The sequence below is a fragment of the Protopterus annectens genome, chromosome 3.part1 (genome assembly GCF_019279795.1).
Source record: "Protopterus annectens isolate FY-2018-M chromosome 3.part1, PAN1.0, whole genome shotgun sequence".
NCBI lineage: Eukaryota > Metazoa > Chordata > Ceratodontiformes > Protopteridae > Protopterus > Protopterus annectens.
Window position 1 is genome coordinate 8,378,880 of NC_056732.1, and position 24,631 is coordinate 8,403,510.

The following is a 24,631-nucleotide window of genomic DNA, read 5'->3' on the forward strand; positions in this document are numbered from 1 at the left end:
TGAAAATGGGCTCCCCAGGCCCAGTGGACCTCCCCAGTCATCAAACTGGAATAAATAAATAAATAAATAAATAAATACTTGCACAGCAATATTGTGTCCATGTACACATTACGTTCCAGGCTGAGGCCAATCACTGAACAACAACACACATGCATCAGGGCCATGTATACTGTTATTAGCAAGGGCTGTCTACACTCGCACTGCATGCTGTTGAGCAACACACGTCCTGCATGCTGACACATGTGATATGACTGTTTGGCTTGTGATACTGTACCCCACCATCAACCGCTATTGAGTATGTTCTGGATTGCTGGTGGTGTGTGTGTGTGTGTGTGTGTGTGTGTGTGTGTGTGTGTGTGTGTGTGTGTGTGTGTGTGTGTGTGTCTGTTTAAGTGAGGGGTGTATTTGTGTGCATGTGTGCATGTATGCATGTGTTCATGTGTGCATGCGTGCATGTGTGCATGTGTTCACATGTGCATGTGTGCATGTGTTCATGTGTGCATGTGTTCATGTGTTCATGTGTGCATGTGTGCATGTGTTCATGTGTTCATATGTACATGTGTTCATGTGTTCATGTGTGCATGTGTACATGTGTGCATGTGTGCATGTGCTCACGTGTGCATGTGTGCATGTGTTCCAAGATCATGTACAGGTCGTAAAGTGTGTTTCCTGCCTTCCCCTCACAGGTGCCTGAGGTTGGGCTGGTTCACTGCAGCAGGGAACCTGATGTCACTGAGCAAAATAGTGATAATGAGGATAGGTGTGTTGAGGCACAGGCATGTTTGCCAGGGTCTGTCGTTGGGCCATCAATTGACAGAACACAAGTTTCCACCCCATCCATGCACACAGTCATACTGCCAATACATACATCACCAATGCCCTTAGCTGAGGGACAGTGTACAGTCAGCATTGGCCAGGATAGTGTGGTATCTATGACACATGCATCCCGACACAGCAGCCATACCCAGATGTTTGGAACAGTACCCCGTAGGCAGATGTCCAGGGGTTCTCATCGGAGCACTGCTGCTCATCATGCCCCTGGCATATGTGCCACAGGTCTTACAACCTCACGCATGTGCCAGGCTGTCATGGAGGCACAGGCACGTATGGAACGGTACACCAGACAGGGACTAAGGGCACAGAGGGCACATAACACCGCTATAATTGACAGTATCCATGACCTAGCAGGTGCTATCCATAATTACACTAAGGTCACTGATAAATGTTGGGGTGAGACATTAGATGTCCTCCACAATGTCATGTCCATGTGTCAGGATAGTGCGGGACGGTTGAGACTTTGATGTGGGCGTATGCCAGCAACATCAGCAGCTGGCAGTCGCCAAAGACATCCCTCAAGTCACAGCTGCTCCTGTAGTGCCAGTACCAGCCCCAGCAATATTGGGGGTGGGCTGTCCATAGACCGTCCTAGAAAACCACGTGCACATGGCTCTGGACAGTCCCAGCAGGGACATGGGTCCAGTGTACATCTGTCCACCTCTGAGGATAGTACCCAGTCTGGCTTAGTATCTGATACTGTCAGTAGCACACCTGCCAGGCACAGAGACAGTGATCTGTAAAGCCTGGCAGGTACAGTCTGTGGCTGTCCCACAAATCCCCATATATGGCAGCCACATGGTGGAACTGTGTGCATGCAGACACACACACACACACACACACACACACACACACACACACACACACACACACACACACACACAAACCAGACACCTAGGGCTAACACATACCCGCACACATTACATCAACATTGGCCCATAGCAGTACTCTTGGCCCTCACACACACACACACACACACACACACACACACACACACACACACACACACACACACACACACACACACATACATGCCAATTGTATGGCTCAATGTAGGCCTCTGGCAAACCAACAACACAGTCTTTGCATATGATGAAACCTGTGCCACCTCCTGTCATCTGTAACATTGATGCAGGAACAGGCTACCATGGTGCTGATGCACAGGGTGACTTTACAGCAGTATAGCAATGTTAGCATGTTGTCAGCAGTAGAGTGTAATGATATCCTTGAAGGTGTAGCTGAGCAGGCATGATGCATTATTTTTTATTATTATTTTACATTTGTTAACCGGGGGTGTCTGACAGAGCCAAAAAGGCCCTTTTTCAGCAGAGGTCCGGGGAGAAAAGCTCCACAAAGAAAAATTACAGACACATTTAGTTATTTAGACATAATCAGTATACACACAAATTACAAGAGACATGTTTTTACAGTGATATGCGGCACAAACAGTTACAATGGAGAGAACAATCAAAAAAATATTAATTTTAAAAATAAAGGTAAGTAATAGATTTGTGGTGTACAGCTGAACTTTGGAATGTAGGTAGAATACATACATAGTACACAGGTACAGTACATACATTGTAGATTAGCCAGTGTTTGTGAGTAAGATTGAAAAACTATTATCAATTGCTCTAGATTTAGTATGTATATGTTATCCGCTTTCACTAGCCTGGGGAGCAATCATGGCACTGCCAACTTTGCTTGAGATGTTGCCTGATGAGGTCTTTAAAGGAGGCTTTGGATGATGTGTTTTGAATGCTAGTAGGGACAGAGTTCCATTTTTGGCCACGAACTACTATATAGTGCATCTCCAAAGCTATTGTAGCTGTTGGTGACTTCTAGTAGTAGTTTGCTTGATGATCTAAGAGGCCTTTTGGCTGAGTGATGTTGAACTAGGTTTTTGAGGGCAGGACACTTATTGGGAGGTAATAGATAGAATGACAGAGGCAGAGCTGATTGTAGGTTAGGAGGTTGGGCAGTTCAAGCCAGTGGAGCTGTCTCAAAGCAGTACAGTGATGAGTTCTATATGAGCAATTTGCAGCAAAGCGGCAATTCTGTTATAGCAAGCTTCCATTTTGCTTAGTTCAGTTTTGTTGAGATTAGTCAGAATGGGAGATGCATAGAGTAGGGTGGATAGAAGTTGGGAGCGAGCAATGGCTGATCTTGTGTTGTTGGTAAGAAATGGTTTGATACGGTAGAGTGACCCCAGTTTGGCATGTACTTTTTTAATAGTTAAGTTCAGATGACTATCAAATTTTAGGTGGGAGTCTATGGTTATTCCCAATAGCTTAGCCTGTGCCACTGGAGCAATTGGAGTAGCATTTGTGGAGTAGATAGTGAATTGACTGTTAGTGTTTTTGTTAGAACTGGTTATAATCATAAGCTGAGTTTTCTTTGGATTGAGGATAAGTTGGGCTTTGGTAAGGTAGTTTTCAATGTCAGAGAATGCTAGTTGAGTTGTTTGCAGGAGGGTGGGAATGTTTTGTGCAGCACAGATTAAGGTAGTGTCATCTGCATACTGAATTATAGATGCATGAGCTGTGGAGGTGTGGAGGTCATTTGTGAAGACTGTGAATAGTAGTGGTCCAAAGATAGAACCCTGTGGGACTCCTATAGTTATGGGCAGCTGAGGAGAGAGAGAATTTTCCCATTTCACAGCTTGGTACCTGTCAGTTAAGTAGCTTTGGAACCAGGTAAGAGTGGAATTAGATAGATGATATTGGTTTAGTTTGTTTAGCAGGATTTGGTGTGAGACTGTGTCAAATGCTTTTGACATATCCAAAAAAAGAGTTGACACTTGCAGGCCTTCATTTTTGAGACGGTTTACTGTGTCTGTGAAGCAGAGGAGAGCTGTAGTGGTACTATGGGCAGGTCTGAAACCATGCTGAGTAGGTGACAGGATGTTGCAGTCTAGGAGATAGTTTAGCATCTGGGTATGGATGCATTTTTCTAGGATTTTGGCCAGGGGGGAGAGTAAAGCAATGGCTCTGTAGTTATTAAGTTCAGTGGAGGTCCCACCTTTATGTATGGGTGTAACATAGGATATTTTCCAGAGTTTGGGCACATAGTTTTCAACAATTGATCTGTTTATGAGAGTGGAGACTGGGATAGCAATAGCATCTGCTGTAAGTTTCAAGAAATAGCTGGGGAGTAGGTCTGCTGCTGTTGATGAGGTTTTTAGTTTGGAGAGCATGCTTTTGATTGAAGTGGTGGAAACTGTTTTGAGGGTAAAGCTTGTATTAGTGTTATTTGTGTTGGGGGGGATAGTGAGGAAGGAACTGTCCTGTGATACTAAGGATAAAATTGAGTTCACAAAGTGGGAGTTGAATTGTGTTTCGATGGGAACTTTATTGTCAGGGGTGGTTGGTTTGGGGGTAGCCTTTTGGATGGATTTTAGTAGCTGGTTTACATTTTTCCAAAATTTTTGCGGGTTGTGTTGGTATTTAGTTTGTAATGTTGTGTAGTAGGATTTTTCGTCCAGCCTAATGCATTTTTTTGCATGGTTGCACAGTTCTTGGTACTTAGTTAGGCTTTGTGTTTCTTTGTTTATTTGATAGTAAAGCCAGGCAGTGTCTCTGGAGTTGAGGATTTGTTTGGTTTCTTTACTGAGCCAGGGGTTTGTAGAGGTTCTAACCTTGATTTTGCGCAATGGATCGACAGTGTCTAGGTGTTGTAGAAATGTTTTGTTGAAATATGCTACAGCCTGGTCAAGTGGGAGGGTTTTTAGGGGGTCCAGTCACAGTTACACAGTAAAGTGTTGAGGACCTCAGGAGAGAATTTTTTTGTGTTTCTAGTGGATATATAGTTAGTGGTTTTGCATATGCTTGTTCTACTACGTATAAAGTATATTATGTTGTGGTCACTTAAGGTGTCTGGAGACTGCCTGTGTGAGGATACAGTGTGGAGTTGCTAGTTAGGACCCAGTCAAGGATGGATTCCCTTTTAGATTTTTTATCACACCTAGTTGGAATTTAGACTAGCTGCTGGTAGCCATAGAGAGTTATTAGATTACTTGGTGGTTCTGATATACAGGTGAACCAATCTAGGTTGAAGTCCCCAAGAATAAGGGTTTCTTGTGAGTATGTGGAAGAACACCAGGATAAGAAGTCTTCAAGGCTAGCAGATGTATTACCAGGTGGAATATAGATCACAATTGTGGTGATGACCTTTTTAGGGTGAAGTTGAAGTTGTGAGATAAGTATGTCCCAATTATTGGGGGAGGGGTAGGAGTTTGGTAATTGATGGACAGTTAAGTTGTACTTGTAGAGTAAGGCAGTTCCACCCCCTTTACGAAGTGGTCTGTCTTGTCTAATGATATTGTATCCGGTAGGAGAACTTGTGAGTTAGCTATGTTTTATTTAGCCAGGTTTCTGTTAAAGCAACTATGTCTGGGGAGTAGTGTGCTATTGTGGCCTGGAGTTCAGGTATTTTATTTTTGATACTTCTAATATTAATGTTTAGCATTAAAAGATGGTTGGTTTTGCTGCTGTTGTTGATTTTCCCAGGGGTGAAGAAAGTGGGGGTGTTATGTTCTGACATTTGTGTTGGAGCAGTTTGTGTTGGACAGGATGGATTTGGGCCTGGGTTGGGGTGGATATCCCCACTTATGGTGAGCCTGGAGTTAAAATGGTTATACAGATGTTGGAGTTTGGTGAGGAGTGTGAGAAATTATTGTGTTTTTTTGGAGTAGGAATGAGAGCATATGTGTTTAGTTCTGAATTGGTCCATTATGTAGTTCTTGAATAAGTGTGGGCAGATATTATTATAATGTGTGGTGTCTGTGTATGACAGTGCATAATGCAGTGTTGTGCTACTAAGTTTAGGGATATTGCTAGAGTGATAACTTGTGGTGTTGTAAAGAATTATGAGAAGACAGACTAGATTTAGTTGTGTGATAGTCATGGTTATAAAGTTTATGTTGTTTCTAGGTGGGGGGTCTGAATAGGAATTATAGGGTTGCACTATATGTGGATGGGAAGTAGTGTGGGTGATGCAAAAAATGCCTAGTGGGAATGAGAGTGATTGGGAGTATTTTGTGTGGAGCAAGTTGGTGTGGTTTAATGTGATATGACTTGAGGAGCTGTGATTGGTGGAGGTGATGTCAGGGTGAGCTGTGGGTGTGGCTATGATTACTATAAATGTAGAGGTAGTGGGGGTGGGAGGGAATAGGGGGCAGGGCAGGGGAGCGGAGAGATTCCGAGCATTAGCGAGGGCGAACGGAGCGGGGCAGAGCCAGAGTCAACCAAGGCAAGAGAAAAAAGTAAGTATTACTTTACAAATCTGAACACTTTTAAAACAAATTCCTGAGGTCTAATGGCTTACCAGCTAGCAGAATGTAATTGCTGAAGAGCACTTGTGTCCTGGTGGGAGACTAGAAATTTAAAGATGGCTCCATACTCAGCAGGATTCTAATATAGACTTTGTATTGGGGGAGGGAGATAGCACAAGGGGTGTAAACCAGGTGGAATGCAAAGAAACCAGAGAGGCAATCAGTGGAAATCAGTGAAGGCCTCAGAGAGGGTAAGTAATAATTCAAACTACCTGTAAAGTGAAGGAGAGAAGAGACAGCAAAGTTTATTAAGGTTGGGAGTGTGTCTTCACATTGACTTGCTGATTAGTAACCAGTTTGTGCACAGATTAGAGTTGGGAGATACATTAGCAATGATAGAGATGCAGATAAGCAGGTGATCCTCCAAGTGATACAAACTAAGGCAGAAAGAACTGAGAGGGCTGCTTGATGGTTAATTTAATTTAGTCACAGGGATGTGAATTAAATCTATACTGTCTATTGGACAGTTAGGATTACTGTACTAGCGGGGCACAAGGCTACAACAGTCAGTTTTATTAGCAAGCTGAGAACTACTAAGAAATACTGCTAATGTAATAGCTTCACTCTCATAAAACATACAAGTAGAATGCCTGGGTGGTCTGACCCTGCTCTTGAGGCTCAAAATGTATATCCTTGTTTAGTTTGCAATACTGATTCCTTCTTACACTGTATAGATGGAGTGGTAGCCGCAGACTGCAGATTTGCTTGAGTGTGTTCTGTAGAGAGAGAGAGAGAGAGAAAGAGAGGATGAAGCTAGTAGAAGGACACAAAGACAGATCAAAGGAAGTAATGAGGCAATAGGAGGGTGTAAAAGATAAAAAATTGAGGATAGTGTGGATAAAGCAGGAGAATAGACGCTTCTGCTACAGTTTGAGAGTGCTTCAACAGTAACCACATCACAGTGCCATAACGTAATTTGGAAACAGGTTAATAAATCATACACAATACATTTATCAAGGGGTGTAAACCAGGTGGAATGCAAAGAAACCAGAGAGGCAATCAGTGGAAATCAGTGAAGGCCTCAGAGGGGGTAAGTAATAATTCAAACTACCTGTAAAGTGAAGGAGAGAAGAGACAGCAATGTTTATTAAGGTTGGGAGTGTGTCTTTACATCGACTTGCTGATTAAAGCTATGATTGTCAATGTAGTATTGTTTACACCAGTGTTAGCTCCAATAGTGTATTGTCCGTCCATGTGCCACTTGGCTGATGTGTGTAGTATTGGCAGCATGTGTTAGAGAGTGGACAGTACATGTGGGATGTGTGTAGCATAGATTTGCAGGTGTACATTTGTGAACATGGTGGAGGTGCACTGTCTGCATGTATGTGCATAGTGGACACATGGGCAGGGTGACATGCCCTGTGTTACACAGTAACACTCCATAGTCTCTATTGGTGGCCAGTATGCATTGTACTACACACATTTTGGTACTTGAGTACACATGTGTGTATGACATGGTTTGACACTGTGCTGTGGGTGATACTGTTACTATCTGTCATTGTTTTGCATTCTGGTACTATACATAACCTCAACAGCCTGACCATAAACAATCATTAGATGATGTCTTGACAGGTGACGCACAGATGTAGGACACACAGTTACATTTGGATCCTTCATGTACTACACTATGCCAGTAACCAGTGGTATTCACCTGCACCCATTCCTGAGACCACTGCTGTTTGGCATATAGCTCTCTTAGGTACAAGCAATCACAGTAGGGATATGTCCGTTCACGTCTGGAAATGCATACTGTGGTCTATAATGCATTCTCCATGTGACACACACCTCCTCCACAAGGGTATCATACAGACAGATACCTGTTGTCAAACCCATGCTGTAAAGCTATAAGCCAACCAAAGCATAGTCATCCACCTTTACGAAACATAGTATCCCTACAGTACCACATAGGTAGTAGACACCATCATGTTGAACAGGTACAGATGTGTACATGCAGCCAAGTGTTACGTCATCTCTACTTTGGTAATCACATTTCCAAAGGTATTTTGACATCCCTCGCTGGATCACATAAGCAATAAGGGGTCTGCATGCATATCCACAAAGGTTGTTGTACACCTATAATGAATAGCCATCATTGACAGACTTTGCTGTGTTTGAACAGGTCTGTAATATACCTCAGCCATAAACCCTCACTCACACGATTCAACAGAAACCATAATGAGTGTGTGTGACATGGATGACCTAGGCCAGGGATCACTGCAGTGGCTGGCCTTGTCACAAGCATACAGATGTGACCTAAGGTCTGGAAAGTGGCAGCACACTCTGACAAAGATGACAGATGTGTTCATGGAGAAAGCAGGGTTCCCACCTATGAAATCATTGAGGTCACATGTATGTATATGTATTTGCCACACAGCTACCTGACATGTGCAGTGCACATACTGTTGTCATACTGATATGTCATACAGTAGTAAAAGCAAAACTCACAACACATTGACCAACAGTGTCACATACATAAACACTCATCAAGTGCAGGATTATAACCCCTACCTAACTACTTTATGATAATAGAGCAGTACACATTAACACGGTGTGCTATACACATTACTGAACAGTTCCCTTTCCACAGGTATATTTGTAGGATGGTGACATCATCAGACTTGACAAAGATAAGTATACCACTTTTAAGGTGTTTTACTACTCTCCAAAACGGTTGTGCCTCTCCAATGAGATTACACACAAACACACACACAGTCGTCAAGTGCAGGATTCAAACCCCTATCTAACTACTTTTTGATAGTAGAGGAGTGCGCATTAACACAACGTGCTATACACATTACTGGAAGTTCTTTTTTCCACAGGTATATTTGTAGGATGGTGACATCATCAGACTTGACAAAGATAAGTATACCACTTTTAAGGTGTTCTACTACTCTCCAAAAAGGTTGCTCTTCTCCAAGGAGATTACACAGAAACACACACTTGTCAAGTGCAGGATTTAAATCCCTACTTAACTACTTCATGATACTACAGGATTACGCATTAACACAATGCACTATACACATTACTGGGAGGTCTCTTTTCCACAGGTATATTTGTAGAATGGTGACATCATCAGACTTGACAAAGATATGCATACCACTTTTAAGGTGTTCTACTACTCTCCAAAAAGGTTGCTCCTCTTCAAGGAGATTAAACACAAACACACACACACACAGTTGTCAAGTGCAGGATTCAAACTCCTATGTAACTACTTCATGATACTAGAGAATTATGCATTACCATGACGTGCTATACACATTACTGGGAAGTCTTTTTTCCACAGATATATTTGTAGGATGGTGACATCATCAGACTTGACAAAGATAAGTATACCACTTTTAAAGTGTTCTACTACTCTCCAAAAAGGTTGCCCCTGTCTAAGGAGATTGCACACAAACATGCAGACACAGTTATCAAGTGCAGGATTCAAACCCCTACCTAACTACTTCATGATACTAGAGGAGTACACATTAACATGATGTGCTATACACATTACTGGGAACTCGCCTTTACACAGGTATATTTGTAGGATGGTGACATCATCAGACTTGAAAAAGATTAGTATATCATTTTTAAGGTGTTTTACTACTCTCCAGAAAGGTTGCTCCTTTCCAAGGAAATCACACACAAACTTGTCAAGTGCAGGATTCAAACCCCTACCTTACTACTTTATGATACTACAGGAGTACACATTTACACGACGCACTATACACATTACTATGAATTCTCCTTTCCACAGGTATATTTGTAGGATGGTGACATCATCAGACTAGACAAAGTGGGTTACATTAGGTGACATTAGGTGGGCTACATAGAAGGAATGTCTAAACACTTTGGCCATGTGATCATCGAAGGAGAGTTTACTATCTACCTGTGTCCCCAGGGCCATAATGACTTTCTCCATACATACTGGATTACCACCTGTGTGGTAATTTGTGTGCACTTTGTTTTATCCAAAGGGGATGACTATGCATTCTTTGGCATTCTGCTTGAGGGCATTGTTTTGACACCAGGTATCTGCCTCTGTAAGACCCTTCTGGAGGATGTCTGTGTCAGCCATGGAGTTGATTATGGACCACAGTTAACAGTTATCTACAAACCTGTTCAGCCATATTCCTCTCGTGCTTGCCTGTACCTCAGAGCAGTATCTACTGAACAGGTGGGGTCCCAGGACCAAGACCTGTGTGATGCCATTTGTGACTGGTTTAGAGCCGGACATGGTACCCGCAACCCTGAACATGTGTGTTTGATCTGTGAGCCACTTGGCCACCCATCCTGTGACATAGCTGTTAATGTTCAAGCTGGTAAGCTTGTCTATGATGACAGAGTGAGGAATGGTGTAGAAAGTCCTTATACAGGTCCAGGTGGGCTGTGTGGACTACTTTCACCTCCATCTATGTCCTTGGTAACTGTTTCAAATAAGTCAACTAGGTTTAGGAGGCAGGATCTGCCTTTAACAAAGCCAAGTTGGGTAGAGTCCACTGTCTGGAGGTCCCCAATGTCTCTGTTTATGGGTTCCATGATAATTTGCTCCATAGCTTTGCAGACCAGGCTGAGTAGACCTACAGGGCAATGGTTTCCAGGTTCTGTTGTGGCACCCCCTTTGTGGAGCTGGATGACTGTTGGTGTATGCCATTCTTTGGGTACATAGCCTGTGGTATGATTGAGTCTGGACAGTGAATGTAGGTGAGGGTGTAGTTCCTTTTGGGGCTGGTGTAAGACGCAGCCTGGGACACCATCCAGTCCCACTGATGCTGTGTTCTTAGCTTTGGAGAGGGCTGTCTTTACCTGCATGTCCATGAAGTCTGGGACTCTGCATTCTTCTGGGATGGACACAGACCCTTTTGGGGGTGATGGGGGGAGTTTGCACTGAACCTGTCCCCCAGGATGTGGGCAATGTAAGTTGGTTCAGTGTATTTCTTGCCATTTTTCAGTAGCTGACAGCATATTTGGAAGTTGTCACCTACATGTTTGGTATAGCTAACACAGGCTTTGTGGTTGTTATTCTTACATTCCTTGGCAATTTATCTTTAGAAACTGGCCTTGGACTATTTTATGAGCGATCATTGCTTCTTCCTAATAATGATCAGTGGTGCCTTTCCTTTTGTGAAGTTTGCTTTATCATGTGTTCATTTCCTCCTGCTGTTGTCTAGCTTATTTATGGGCGACAACCACCAGATTGGTTTCTTATTTTTGGAGGAGTGCATCTTAGTTTTATTTGGGATGTCTCGATCAATGCATCCCTGTAGATGCTCATAGGATGCACTTGTAAATGATTTGGCAGATTGTATAGTATTAGCCTATAGCAAGGGGGCTTTGGAACTTTCCACTTTGGTCTTGGGAAGTGTGCAGTTTGCTTTTGAAAATGTCTTCACAGTGGTTTCATTGACTGGGGGGGGGGGGCGGATGTGGATGTCCAGTGTGATTACTTTATGATCTGATATTACCAGTGAGGGGTTTATCTCTGTTGTGGTACACTGGCACCCCATGTTGGTGATGATCAGGTCCAGTATGTTGTCACCTCTAGTGGGTGTGGTGACCAGCTGTTCCAGGGTGTTAGAGTTTTTAAACTCTAGGAAACATTGGGCAAAGGATGTTGTATATGAGTAATTCTCCCACTCAATATTTGGCTAGTTGTAATCTCCTCATATAATGGTGTTTGATAGGACCTTTGTATTTTCCACTGTTCTCAGGAATACTGAGTGAGGTTCCTGAAGCAAGGTAGGTGATCTGCAGCAGGCTACAATCTGATAAGCAGCTTTGCCCAAGTTTAGTTGCACTTGCATGGTCTCCAAGGCCTCATGCTGTGCCACTAACCTGAAAGTGTGGGTATCCATCAGGTAAATGGATACACCCCTTCCTTTGGTATTTCACTCATGGTTTTGGGTCCGAAGATCAGAGGGAATGTGAGTGTTTTATGTGGAGCATGTCCAACAGCTCTGTGTTTGACATAGCTTTGTATGTTAGGCAGAGAACACCTCTGAGTAGGTGATATGCAAGGGAGTACAGATGGAGCATTTTGAGATGGTCTGTGTATGGCATGTATTTCAGGCCACTAATGCTCTTTGTGAGGTATTGCTGCAGGCTTTCCAGTTGTTGTAGTTGTCTTGTGAGGTACATAGCAAAAGGGGCGTTGTACTCTATTATGGTTCTAGTGAGTGATGAGTAGAGGGGAACAATGTCCTCTTCTATTCTGTATGAGACACCTTTTGTGATGAGGTGTGCCACATAGCAGGATTTCCTGAGTACTGTGGGGATGTGATTATCACACTTGTGTCCACTGTCCACCTGTGACCTGAGGTCTCTTGTCACACCTTCAGTGTTAACTATACTGCTGCCTATGTTGTAGTTCATGGCTACAGAGTTTTTAACAAAGTGGATGACAATGCACTTTTTGGCATTGATCTTGAGGCCATGGCTTTGACAACAGCCATCTGTCTCAGTGAGGCCCTTTTGTAGGATGTCCACATCTTTAGTGTTTACAATTATGGCTCCTAGTTTGCAGTCATCTGGAAACTTCAGTAGCCACAGACCTTCCATGTTAAAGTTTACTTCATGGAAGTAGATACTAAACAGGACAAGACCCAGGACTGGAGCCTGTGGTACTGCACTCATCACTGGTCCAAAGTCATACATGGAGTCTGCTACTTTCACAGTGTGTGTTCTGTCAGTAAGCCTGTTGGCAGCCCATCTTGTGACATAGGGATTTATACCTCGTTTAGTGGGTTTATCTATATTTACAGAGTGTGGGGTGGTGTTGTAAGCCATGGCAGGATCTACATAGGGTGTGCAAACCACCTTACCCTTGTCTACGCTTCTGGTGACTGCTTCAATGTCATCTATCAGGTTTAGGAGACATGATCTGCATTTTACACACCCAACATGGTTGTGGTCCAGAGTTTGGGGATTACAAATGTATTTTTTTAAAAGTTTTATGATGATACATTCCATGGCCTTGAAGGGCAGGCTCATCAGGCTAATGAGGCACTAGTTCCTGGGGTCTGTGGTGTCTCCACCCTTGTGTAGTGGGATAACCATCTCTGTGCACCATTCAGCTGGCACAAAGCCTGAGGTGTGACTATGACTGAACATGGTGCGTCAGTGTGGTGCCTGTTCATTCTGTGGTTTGTGTAGAACACAGCCTGGGAGGTTATCTGGTCCCTTTTGGTTCTGAAGAAGTTTTTTACAAAAGCGTTGAATAAAGTGGAAGTTATGCTAGTCTGTGGTTTCGTATTTTCCAGCCTTGAGCAGTTTCTTTTGATTTATTTTTTGTCCAGCTGCTTTGTCGACTTTTGATTTTTGTGGTATTCAGTGGAGGTTGTCATGGCTGTTTCTCCTAATGATCCTTTATTGGATTTAAGTCTTCATGATACTCCTAAAGGGTCCGAAGGGACTTTGACTCACCAACTGGTCAAAATTCTGGGTGATATACAAAAGACTTTATGTGTCTTATCTTCTGAGTGTAAAACTCAGACACATACTGAAAGAGCTAGTGAACTTTTTTTAATGGATCTAATGAGGATGTCCAGACTGTAATTGAGGTTAGTACTGGTAAAACTCATAGAAATGAGTCGGAAGTCACATCTAATATAGGGCGGAGAGCTGAAAAGCAAAGTCCTACGTATGCCAGCATTGCCTCTGTTCTCTCTAGTAGTATGGATCCATTTAATAGTAAGAAAAAAGCTACTGACTTGATTTATCAACCACATTTCAAAGAAAAATGTGAACGTCTAGACAAACTTTTGAAAAAATACAAAAGTTTGGACATTGAAAATAAATATTTTTTGAAATGCATTGAATTAAATATAGTCCCGAAAGGCTTGAGGTTTTTTAAATGCCCCAATGGTGTTTCAGTGACTTTTCCATTCTTTAAAACTCTGGAACAATTTTTCAACAATACGGGAGTTGCTTTCCTCAAACTATTGATAGAACGCAATTCCAACATGATGAGAGAAATCAAAGATGAAATTGTGGCTATTGAGGATAGTTTCGTATCAAAGCTCCATATTAAGTTTAGTGAGAGAAATGAACATGTCACACTTTTAAAAGAGATAGAGCATGAAAGGTTGTTGATTGAGAGAAAGAACAAAAAATTGGAGTGTGATATCAATGCATATAGTACTGGCACTGCTTTTTCCATTTTTCTTAAAACTGAAAGAAAACAACTGTTTGGCAGGTCTAATAACAAATGGTCCACATAAATCCAATGCACAAGGAACTTATTATTTAAGCAGGTGGGGCATATGGGTAATTTTGACAATGTTCCTGGATTCAGTAGTGTTTCAGAAACTGAAGATTCTATGGTTAATGTTGAAGAAACGGCTGTTCCATCTATACCTAAAACTTTTGATAAAGAAAACAGTGACACTGCTATCAAGCAGGGTGTTATTTTAAGTTCAGAGAAAGAGCAAAGAACTTGCAAGCAGCAGAAGATGACCAGAAAGAAGGCAAGATTAATGTCAGAGTCATCTACAGACAACGAGTAGATGAGGGTGAGTTTGAAAAGGACATTTTGAATTTATCTAACTGTATTTTAAACAAATTTCATGTTCAACTGTTAAAGATACGTTTAAATTTCATTCCCACTAGGCGAGCTGATGTAGTTGAAACCATCATTGATTTAAAGAAATTTACTAGGAAGTTAAATCTGAAATAGATTTTGAAAGATGTGAGAAAAAACAATAGCATGTTTTTTAAACCTTCTAGTTTTAATCCAGCTTTAATTCATACTATCCGGGTGTTTGAAACAACATGTGAGAATGAGATTAGAGTTTTGCTCAATAACAAGAGTCAATATTATTTTAATAACTTCAATGTTAACATGAGAAATGCTATGAAAGAGTTAGTGACTTCTAGAGACATCAGAATAATGAAAAGCGATAAGGGAGGGCTCACTGTCTTGATGAATCAAAAGGATTATATTAACAAAATGGAATCTATGCTCAGTAATGTGAATGAATATAATATTGTTTCGACAAAGGACATAGAGAAAAGTTTTAGATATGTCAACAGCTTTTTGTATGAAAATTTGATGTGCAGCAACATGGATTCTGCAATGTTTAATTTTTGTGAAGTAGAACATCCTAGAATAGGAGTAATGTTTGGCATTCCTAAGAGTCACAAAAGCCTAATGGACCCTCCCCCATCAGACCTATTATTTCTGCCCCGAATTATGTCACAGCGGGTATGTCAAAAATGATTGATGCAATGCTTAGTCCTATTGTTTGCAAAATGAAGTCGTATTTGAGGGACTCTTGGGACTTTTTAGATAGTATTCGGTTTGTGAATGAAGCTCATTTATTCAGTCCGACACAGCACATTATGTTCACTCCGGATGTAGTGTCTTTGTACATGTCTATACCCCATGACAAGGGGATAGAAGCAATGAGAGCATTTTTACAGCAATGCAGCAATGTAACTAACGCAGAAGTCAGTTTCAATTGTGATTCTATGGAAGTGATTTTAGAAAATAATTTTTTTACTTTTAATCATAGATTTTGCAAGCAAGTTCAAGGAGTTGCGATGGAGTCCCCAGCAGCCCCAGTGTTTTGCCAACTTAGTCATGGGGTGGTGGGAACATACCATCTTGGACTCCCTGAAAATTGAATTCAAGATCATTTATTATAAAAGATTTATAGATGATTTAATTTTTATTTTATATTGAGGAGTTCGAGAAATGCAGTTATTCTGTAACAAGTTGAATGAGGTTTCTGACTTTTTGAAGTTTGTTGTGGGATGTTATGGGAATTCCATACATTTTTTGGATATAACTCTGACATGGGATGCATTTGGAAAAAATTTTACTAGTAGTATTTTTCGTAAAGAAACCTTTAAGAATAATTATTTACATGCAACCAGTCAGCGTCCGAAATTCATGCTGAATAACATACCCAAAAGCCAATTTATACGAGCTAGCAGGATGACGAGTGTTGATGAGACATTTATTAATGAGCTTGAATTCATCATACAATTGTTTTTGGAGAGGGGATACAGTGAGAGTTTGTTAAGGGAAGCAGCTAATGACCTTTCTAAGCAACGTGAAACTTTGTATCCACCCATTTTAAAAATAGACTAACACCCCAAGTTAAGGAAACTGGAAAGTATACTGAAATTTTATGTTTCAGTATGAACATGAATGTTGACAATATAGGCATACATAATATTATAAACAATAATTGAAAGATCCTTGAAGGAAATGCTGATTTAATGGCAGCTATTAAGGGGAAACCAAAGTTTGTTTATAGGAATGAACATAGTTTGAAAGGAGCATTTAAAAAGGGGAGAGATAGAAGCATATGTAGCATTAAGAAGGGGCACATTAATAGGGGTATGCACAAATGTCATAATTGTTCTGTTTGTAGGTTTATTTTAGAAGGTCCTTATATTCAACTTCCACCATACCTAACACTATAGGGGTCCCTGGTAATTTCTGTTGTAAAACAAAAGGAGTTGTTTATATTGCAGTGTGTGACAAATGCTCATCATTTTATATTGGTATGACTACTAGAAAATTAAATGTTAGAATGAAGGAGCATATGTATAATATTAGAAAAAAGGACAAAAACCAAATATTTTATAGACATAGTGTTGAATGTATTGGTTTTAAAAAAAATTTTGTTTTCTATCCTGGAACACTGTGAACCTGATTACAGGGGGGGTGATTACAGGAATTTTTTGGCTCAAAGAGAAACTAGATGGCAAATTAAATTACAGGCGGATCATTTTCCTGGGTTAAATGAAGACATTAATATTAAATGTTTCTTAAAAGATTGTGAAGCATATGTTTTATAATGTTTTTTATTGTAATGTATTCAATTATGCCCATTCTATAGTGCATAATGATGAATGAAGAGTTTGTTTTTTGTAAAGGGCTCTTTAATTACAATTTTACACTATGCAATTGATTAATTGATTTTAATTGTGTGCAGTATTTAGGTGAATGTTTGATGTAACATTTCTTTTGGCTCTGAAGAAGTTTTTTACGAAAGCGTTGAATAAAGTGGAAGTTACGCTAGTCTGTGGTTTTGTATTTTCCAGCCTTGAGCAGTTGCTGTGATACTGGCTTTGGAGAGTGTTTTTTACCTGTGCAGCCATGATGACAGCAACTTTGCAGTCTTCCATTATAGTGATGTGCTCTTTCATGGGTGAGAGGGGGGCGTACAGTTAACACTGATCCTATCTGCCAGGATGTTGGCAATATCAGTTGGGTCTGTATATTTAGTGCCATTGAGCTGTAACTCAGAACAGATCTGAGTGTTGCCATGACATGGGCCTGTCTGTTGTGCAGAGATCTCCTGTGTAGACAGTATGCAACAGAGTACAGATTGGGTTAAATTCAGTCTTGTTGCATGGGGCAACTGTCTGAGGCCAGTAATCCTCTTGTTGAGGTACTTCAGTGGTCTTTCCAGCTGCTGACAGTGTCTAGTCAGATTTATCGCAAGTGTGCTGTGGTAGTCTCTGACAGGTTTGATGACTGATGAGTAGAGGGAACCTCCTTTGACCTACATGCACAGACATTGGCAGGTTGTGTGAACACATAGCATGATTTTCTGACCACTTTGTGAATGTGTTTCTGGAAGAAGAGATGACTAACCACATTTGTCCATAGATCCCTTATTATCATCTCCAGATTTAGCCTGTGTGTGAGCATGCCCAGTATGACCTTTCAGTATGTTGCTGCCTGACATTTGCTTTGTTTATTTGTGTGTGAGCATGCCCAGTATGACCTTTCAGTGTGATGCTGAATGAAATCCACTACATTTGTTGAAGTGTGTGAGCACACCCACTATAGAAATTTATACTATGTGTGTGGAAAATCAAGTTGCATTTTTACAGCAGGGCTCACCTTTGTGTCATAAATCAGCAGGGATCATGCTGTGCCTGCAGGGCTTCCATGAGACACTTTGCATAGACTTATCAACATTTCTACATACAAGGGGGACAGCTATTCTTTGTACATTTCTACCCGGGGGCACACCCGATTGTTACTGTGGGTGTACATAGGATGAGGGGTTCACCTGACACTTATACACATTTGCTAGGCCTGCACTGCTATGTAAGGTACTCCATTTCAGTCTGTACTGTTGCCTATCGTACTGGCTTGAGGCATACTACTGTACTACAGATCTTGGCGTCCACTGTCTCGTATATTAGATTGCGACTTCATAGCCTACCCAACCCACATCACACTGCCTGGCCTGCTGTTCTCTGTCTGCATAGGCCTGTGGGGGAGGTTACCCATATGCCTCTTTAGGGGCATGCTACAGCATTTCTTTGTGTTTGCATTAGTGTACAATTGTCCTGCTGTGTCTGTGCCAGTGAAATGCTGTCATGGTTTAGTGGTTCAGTACTGTGACTATAGTGCACAGTATCCTGGGCTCGAGCCCTGTCACTGCTTTTTATTTTCATGCTGGGCAGACCAGACTGCTTAAGGAACAGTAAAGCAGATATGGGCATGTTTACCTGACTTTGCTCAACTTTGCCCGACCTTGCCCAACATTGCTCAATGTTGCCCGACGTTGCGCTAGTTGGCGCTGGATATTTTGTTTACATATACTAATTAGTGGTAAAAGCTGCCTAGCACTGCTTTATATTGCTTAAAACATGACAATCATGCCTCAGGTGGTGCTGCAGGGCTGCCTATGTCGAATGCACATAGTACACTCCCTATACATGTGTGTAAACAGGTAGTGTCAAGTTAGGCATCCCTTTTATTTTATGTGCAAGTCAGAGAGAGGTATCATTTCCAGGGTTCCTACTGAGCCAGTGTATGTGGTATGTGTTGCTTCTTTGCCAAGGCCTAGGCATACTGGGCACGCCTCCTTCTGCCTACCGGGGCAGGCTCAGGTTGTTCCTCCTCTGAGTCACGCTGTGTCTGTGCAGGCCTTGGCAATGATGGGGGGCTGTTTGGCCCTGCCCCATGCTGTTCCTGCTGCAGCTGTTTTTGCAGGATCATATTGTGTAGCATGGCACATACCATGACAATTTGGGTACATGTAGTTGGTGAGTACTGCAAGGCTCCACCAGATGTGTCCAGGCACCGGAACCATGACTTGAGCATCCCAAACACACACTCGATTACATTTCGTGTTTGTGCGTGTGCCTCATTATGGAGTTCTTGTTTAGGTGTGTGTGCATTTCTGATGGGTGTCATCAGCCACAGCTCCAGTGCGTATCCAGCATCCTCCACTAGGTGACCGTCAGGGATGTCCCCATTGGCAAATGTCTGGTACAACTGCGTCAGATGCCAGATATGGGAATCGTGGTAGCTTCCAGGGCAGCCAGCACACACACTCAGTATTATGCCCTGGGCATCGCACACAACCTGGCAGTTGATGGAGGGGAAGCCCTTGCGGTTGATGTAGTCCCTACCCCACTCACCAGCTGGTGCTTTGATGTGTATGTGCATGCAGTCAATTGCACCCACTACCTCAGGGTATTCCGCTATTTGCTGGAAGAGACGCATATTGTTGGCCAATGCCTCACGGGAATTGGGGAAATATACATGATCACCGACATGTGCTGACATGGCATTCAGGAACTGGTACAGTCTAATATGATAATGGTTGGATAACTTAACATACTCCTATATTTATAATACTTGTCATCAGTATTGGTAGTTATGGTACATTTTTAGACCCAAAGGTACTTAACAATTTTTGTGTAAAACTATCTTGTTTAATTTTTCTTGTTTAATTTTTTCTTGTAAAATTGCTTTATTGGTTACACATGCAACATAATTTCTGTGATTTGGTACTAATAGCTCAATATTCAGTTGGGTAAAACTATGGAACTAGAAAATGAAGCAGATGTTAGCAACTTTTGTTTTTACTATTAATTTTAATGTTGATAAGTATTTTACTTCTCATAATTTTTTATTTTTAAATACTGTTAATTATTTACATTATTTGAGTCATGCGGAAGTGACGCTCTCTAGTTGTGACATAATTTGTATTTAAACCTTGAATTTTGGCACCATACTGTTTGATTCTCTGAAGAAGCTACTGAGGTTTACAGTAGCGAAAACGCTGTGGATCTATTTTATATTAATAAAAACTTGCATTAAGAAACTCGGAGTTTACCATTTTTGCTCCTGGAGCTAGCTCTGGACATCTGTGCCTTTTTCTTGTATCATTGGTTTACTACTGATTTAATAGTTTGTGTGTCTTATTTGGTTATGGCTACATGAGGTCCAAACAGCCCAGGGAGTCCTAACATTTTTGGACCAACACATCCAGACGGCTCTGTGGACAATTTTGATATGCCATCTTTATTTGCTTCAATTACACAGTGACTTGATACGCTCAATGCACGCTTAGATAACTTGGACCATAGACTTTCTAATGGTCACAATCAGCGGCATAACGGGAGTGTAACCACACAGCATGGCTCATCCTCTAATTCTAGTTTTGTTTCTATTCCAGCTGGTCAACCCACTTCATCTAATTCCAACATTAGAAGTCCTGTTTCTAACTTTCGAGCAGAACAAGGTACATCTGGAGCTGATAATGCCATTCTAGAAACTAGGGAAGCACCTAGCAACCCGAATCCCATGCTTATAGGAGTTCCCACATTGCGAGAGTGGATCGGAGACATGGATTTATTTACATTCTCTCAACATCCCTCACAGGAACTACCGGCAACGAGAACGGGTGATACCTCTGCAACAACTGATTCAATAGCGAACAAACTAAAGGTATTTGACCTTAAACTGTTAAAACTAAGAAAGCTACAGTTAGAAGTTTGCTATTTTAAACAGTGCTTGCAGGATAAAATTATACCTAAAGGATTGCGCAGCACATTCGCTCCTACAGGACTATTTGTTGATGCTGCTTTTTTATCAGATCTAAAAATTTTGTTTGACCAGCAAGGTACACAACTCTTAGAGTTAATGGTCAAACACTATTCTTCTTGTATAACTACACTTACAGCTGAAATTAATGACTTGGATAACCTGATTAAATTAGACCTGGACTTTGTTAGATATAAATACGACTACACTCGTATTTTCAACAGCATTGATGCACTGTTAACCAAGCTTAAAGCTAATAAATCAAAAACATTGAGTAGAGATAGACTCATTTACCAACAGAACAGGGCCTATGTCAAGCTAGTGTTACCTACTACTCATAGTGGGATTCCAACTACTGACTCTACACCTTCCAACAATGACAGTGACTCTGGCCAACTTCATGGTCCCAACTTGGATACTATCCAAGAAGATAATGACACTGGCTTTGTTCAAGGCCCTCGTCGGAGCAATAGAATTAAAGCAAATAGGAACAATAAACCTAACAACACTTCTCATTATCAAGAAGAGGTGGAACTTGACCACTTCAACAATGACAACACTAGTGGTTTTTTAGGGCAGTGCAACAACAGTCGCCAGTCTGGGTACAAGAACAGGTACTAGAACAATCGTCGAACTTAGACTTGGACTCTGATTTAGATATTGGACATAACACTGTTTTAAAGATTGTACTTAACACTAAGGGTGACTTTAAAATTTACAACTTTTCTAGTATTACACTAGAACAAGAACTAGTTGACCTGTTGGCCCTTGGTAATACTTTTGTGCCTAGTCACAATTTCAATTTAACAAACACTATAATAGACTTAAAATGTTTTGTACAAAAACTTAACTTGGGATTGTTGTTTTCTACCCCCATAGGACAAGATTCTTCTAATCTTAAACTGTTGAGAGTTTTTAACCCATTACACCCTGAACTTCACCTGTTCGAGAGAGCATGTGAACTTGATTTGAGACACTTGGATAGGAATCATGCACTTTTCTTTAGACAACAGAAAGACAACATCTCTAAGGGTCAAAAGTCCCTATTGAATGAACTTTGTAATCTGCCAGTAAGAGTTTTGAAACCGGATAAAGGTGGCGGGCTTGTCATTTTTGACAACATAAATTACAAAGAAAAGATGCTGCAAATCTTGGATAGCCCGGCCTATAAACCTTCGTCTTTAAACGAAATGAACAAGGCCTATTCTAGAAATAGAGGCTATTTTAGAGATCTCTTCCTTTCGGGCAAGATAGATCTTGATACTTATCACTATATAGACATCACACTTCCTAAGGTTCCCATCATTTTCGGGATTCCTAAAATCCATAAAGATTTATACAATCCACCTATGAGAGCCTTGGTAGATGGCAGTTCATCTATGACCCATCCTTGTGCACGCTTGGTTGACAGCATCCTATCCAAGTATCTCAAAAGTGTCTTTGGAATTTGTAAAGACTCTTGGTCCTTTCTTGCTGACATCAACAGGTTCACTTTAGACCACTCCTGCAACTTCCTCACTATAGACGTTGTGGACCTCTATACCTCTATTCCGCACTTAGAGGCCACAGAATGGATAGCTAGCATTATGATCAACCTAGGTGCCCCCAAAGACAAGATTGATATTGTCTCTGAACTTTTGGAGATCATTTTAACATCCAACTTTTTCATCTTTGAGAAGCAATACTATTTACAGACACAAGGTATTGCTATGGGGTCACCTTGTGGCACTAGTGTTGCCAACGCATTTGTAGCACACTGGGAGAGACAATTTATCTTAAACAAGCCAGACTGTAAACATCAGTTGGCCTATTACACCAGATACCTTGACGACATTTTTATATTGTTTAAAGGTACTGCAGAGGAAGCTGCAGGTTTGGTAAATTATATGAACAACACTACCCACTTCTTTAAGTTTACATACCATTTTTCCACATCATCTATAGATTACTTTGATGTCAAACTGGAAAAAGATACTTTGAGTGGCTTCCTAACATCTTCTATCTATAGGAAGCCAACTTATTGTAACTCATTTCTCCATTTTTCCAGTCAACATCCATTTAAGCAAAAAAGATCAATAGTCAAAGGACAACTCATAAGAGCGGCTAAGATGTGTAGTACTGAAGCCAACTTTGAAGCAGAATGTCAACTTTTGGTTGAGATGTTCACCAGTCGTGACTACCCTGAGGCACTAATAGATGAATTAACACAGGAAGTAAGAAATAAGAGGTTAGGGGGATTTTACAAACCTCTTTTAGACAGTAAACTTGATGTTCCTGTTGACAAATTTACCAATTTACCACAGGTTCTGAACATGGTCACTAACACTTCTTTGTCTCAAACTACTAATGAAACTCAAAAGTTTTCTACTAGTTTTATCACTATGTATAGTACAGACTCTAATCAGATACGCTCTATTATTTACAAGAACTGGTATTTTATTACTAGTAATAATTTATTACTAGAGAAACTAGGCAGTAACCCTTTAATAGTCTATAGGAGAGGGAACAATTTAAAAACACTCTTAGAGAAACACAAAAATATTGACCTGTTCTCTAAACAGAAAGGTACCTTTATGTGTGGACACTGTAATTGGTGTAGCTGTTTAAGGACAGGAAATTCTTTCCAGATAAGGGGAAGGAAATACAGCATTTATCATAAAATAAACTGTGAGACTAAGTCCATAGTTTATTTAGCTATTTGTGATTGTTGTCCGGCGTACTATGTTGGTAAAACAGACCGGAAATTCAAAGAAAGAATTTACCAACATATGTACGCCATTAAGAAAAGTAAAACTGACAACGCTTTAGCTAAACATATCAGTTACAACACAGGGCACAGTTTTCATTTTGTTGCCATTGACCATGTCCCATATAACAACAGGGGTGGCCCAGCAGCATTATTCTTAGAAATCAGAGAACTTGAATGGCAGATAAAACTGGCAGCTTTCCACTATCCTGGTCTGAATGAAAACTGTAATATCTCGTGCTTCCTGAAACTTAAAAGCTACTTGAGATAACTGAAACTCTTTTGATTACAGTCACTCTAATTCATTTTTAAAAAAATTGTTTACTTATTATATACCAGCATATCATTATGACAGTTATCACATCATACCAGTCTAATATGATAATGGTTGGATAACTTAACATACTCCTATATTTATAATACTTGTCATCAGTACTGGTAGTTATGGTACATTTTTAGACCCAAAGGTACTTAACAATTTTTGTGTAAAACTATCTTGTTTAATTTTTCTTGTTTAATTTTTTCTTGTAAAATTGCTTTATTGGTTACACATGCAACATAATTTTTGTGATTTGGTACTAATAGCTCGATGTTCAGTTGGGTAAAACTATGGAACTAGAAAATGAAGCAGATGTTAGCAACTTTTGTTTTTACTATTAATTTTAATGTTGATAAGTATTTTACTTCTCATCATTTTTTATTTTTAAATACTGTTAATTATTTACATTATTTGAGTCATGCGGAAGTGACGCTCTCTAGTTGTGACATCATTTGTATTTAAACCTTGAATTTTGGCGCCATACTGTTTGATTCTCTGAAGAAGCTACTGAGGCTTACAGTAGCAAAAACGCTGTGGATCTATTTTATATTAATAAAAACTTGTGTTAAGAAACTCGAAGTTTACCATTTTTGCTCCTGGAGCTAGCTCTGG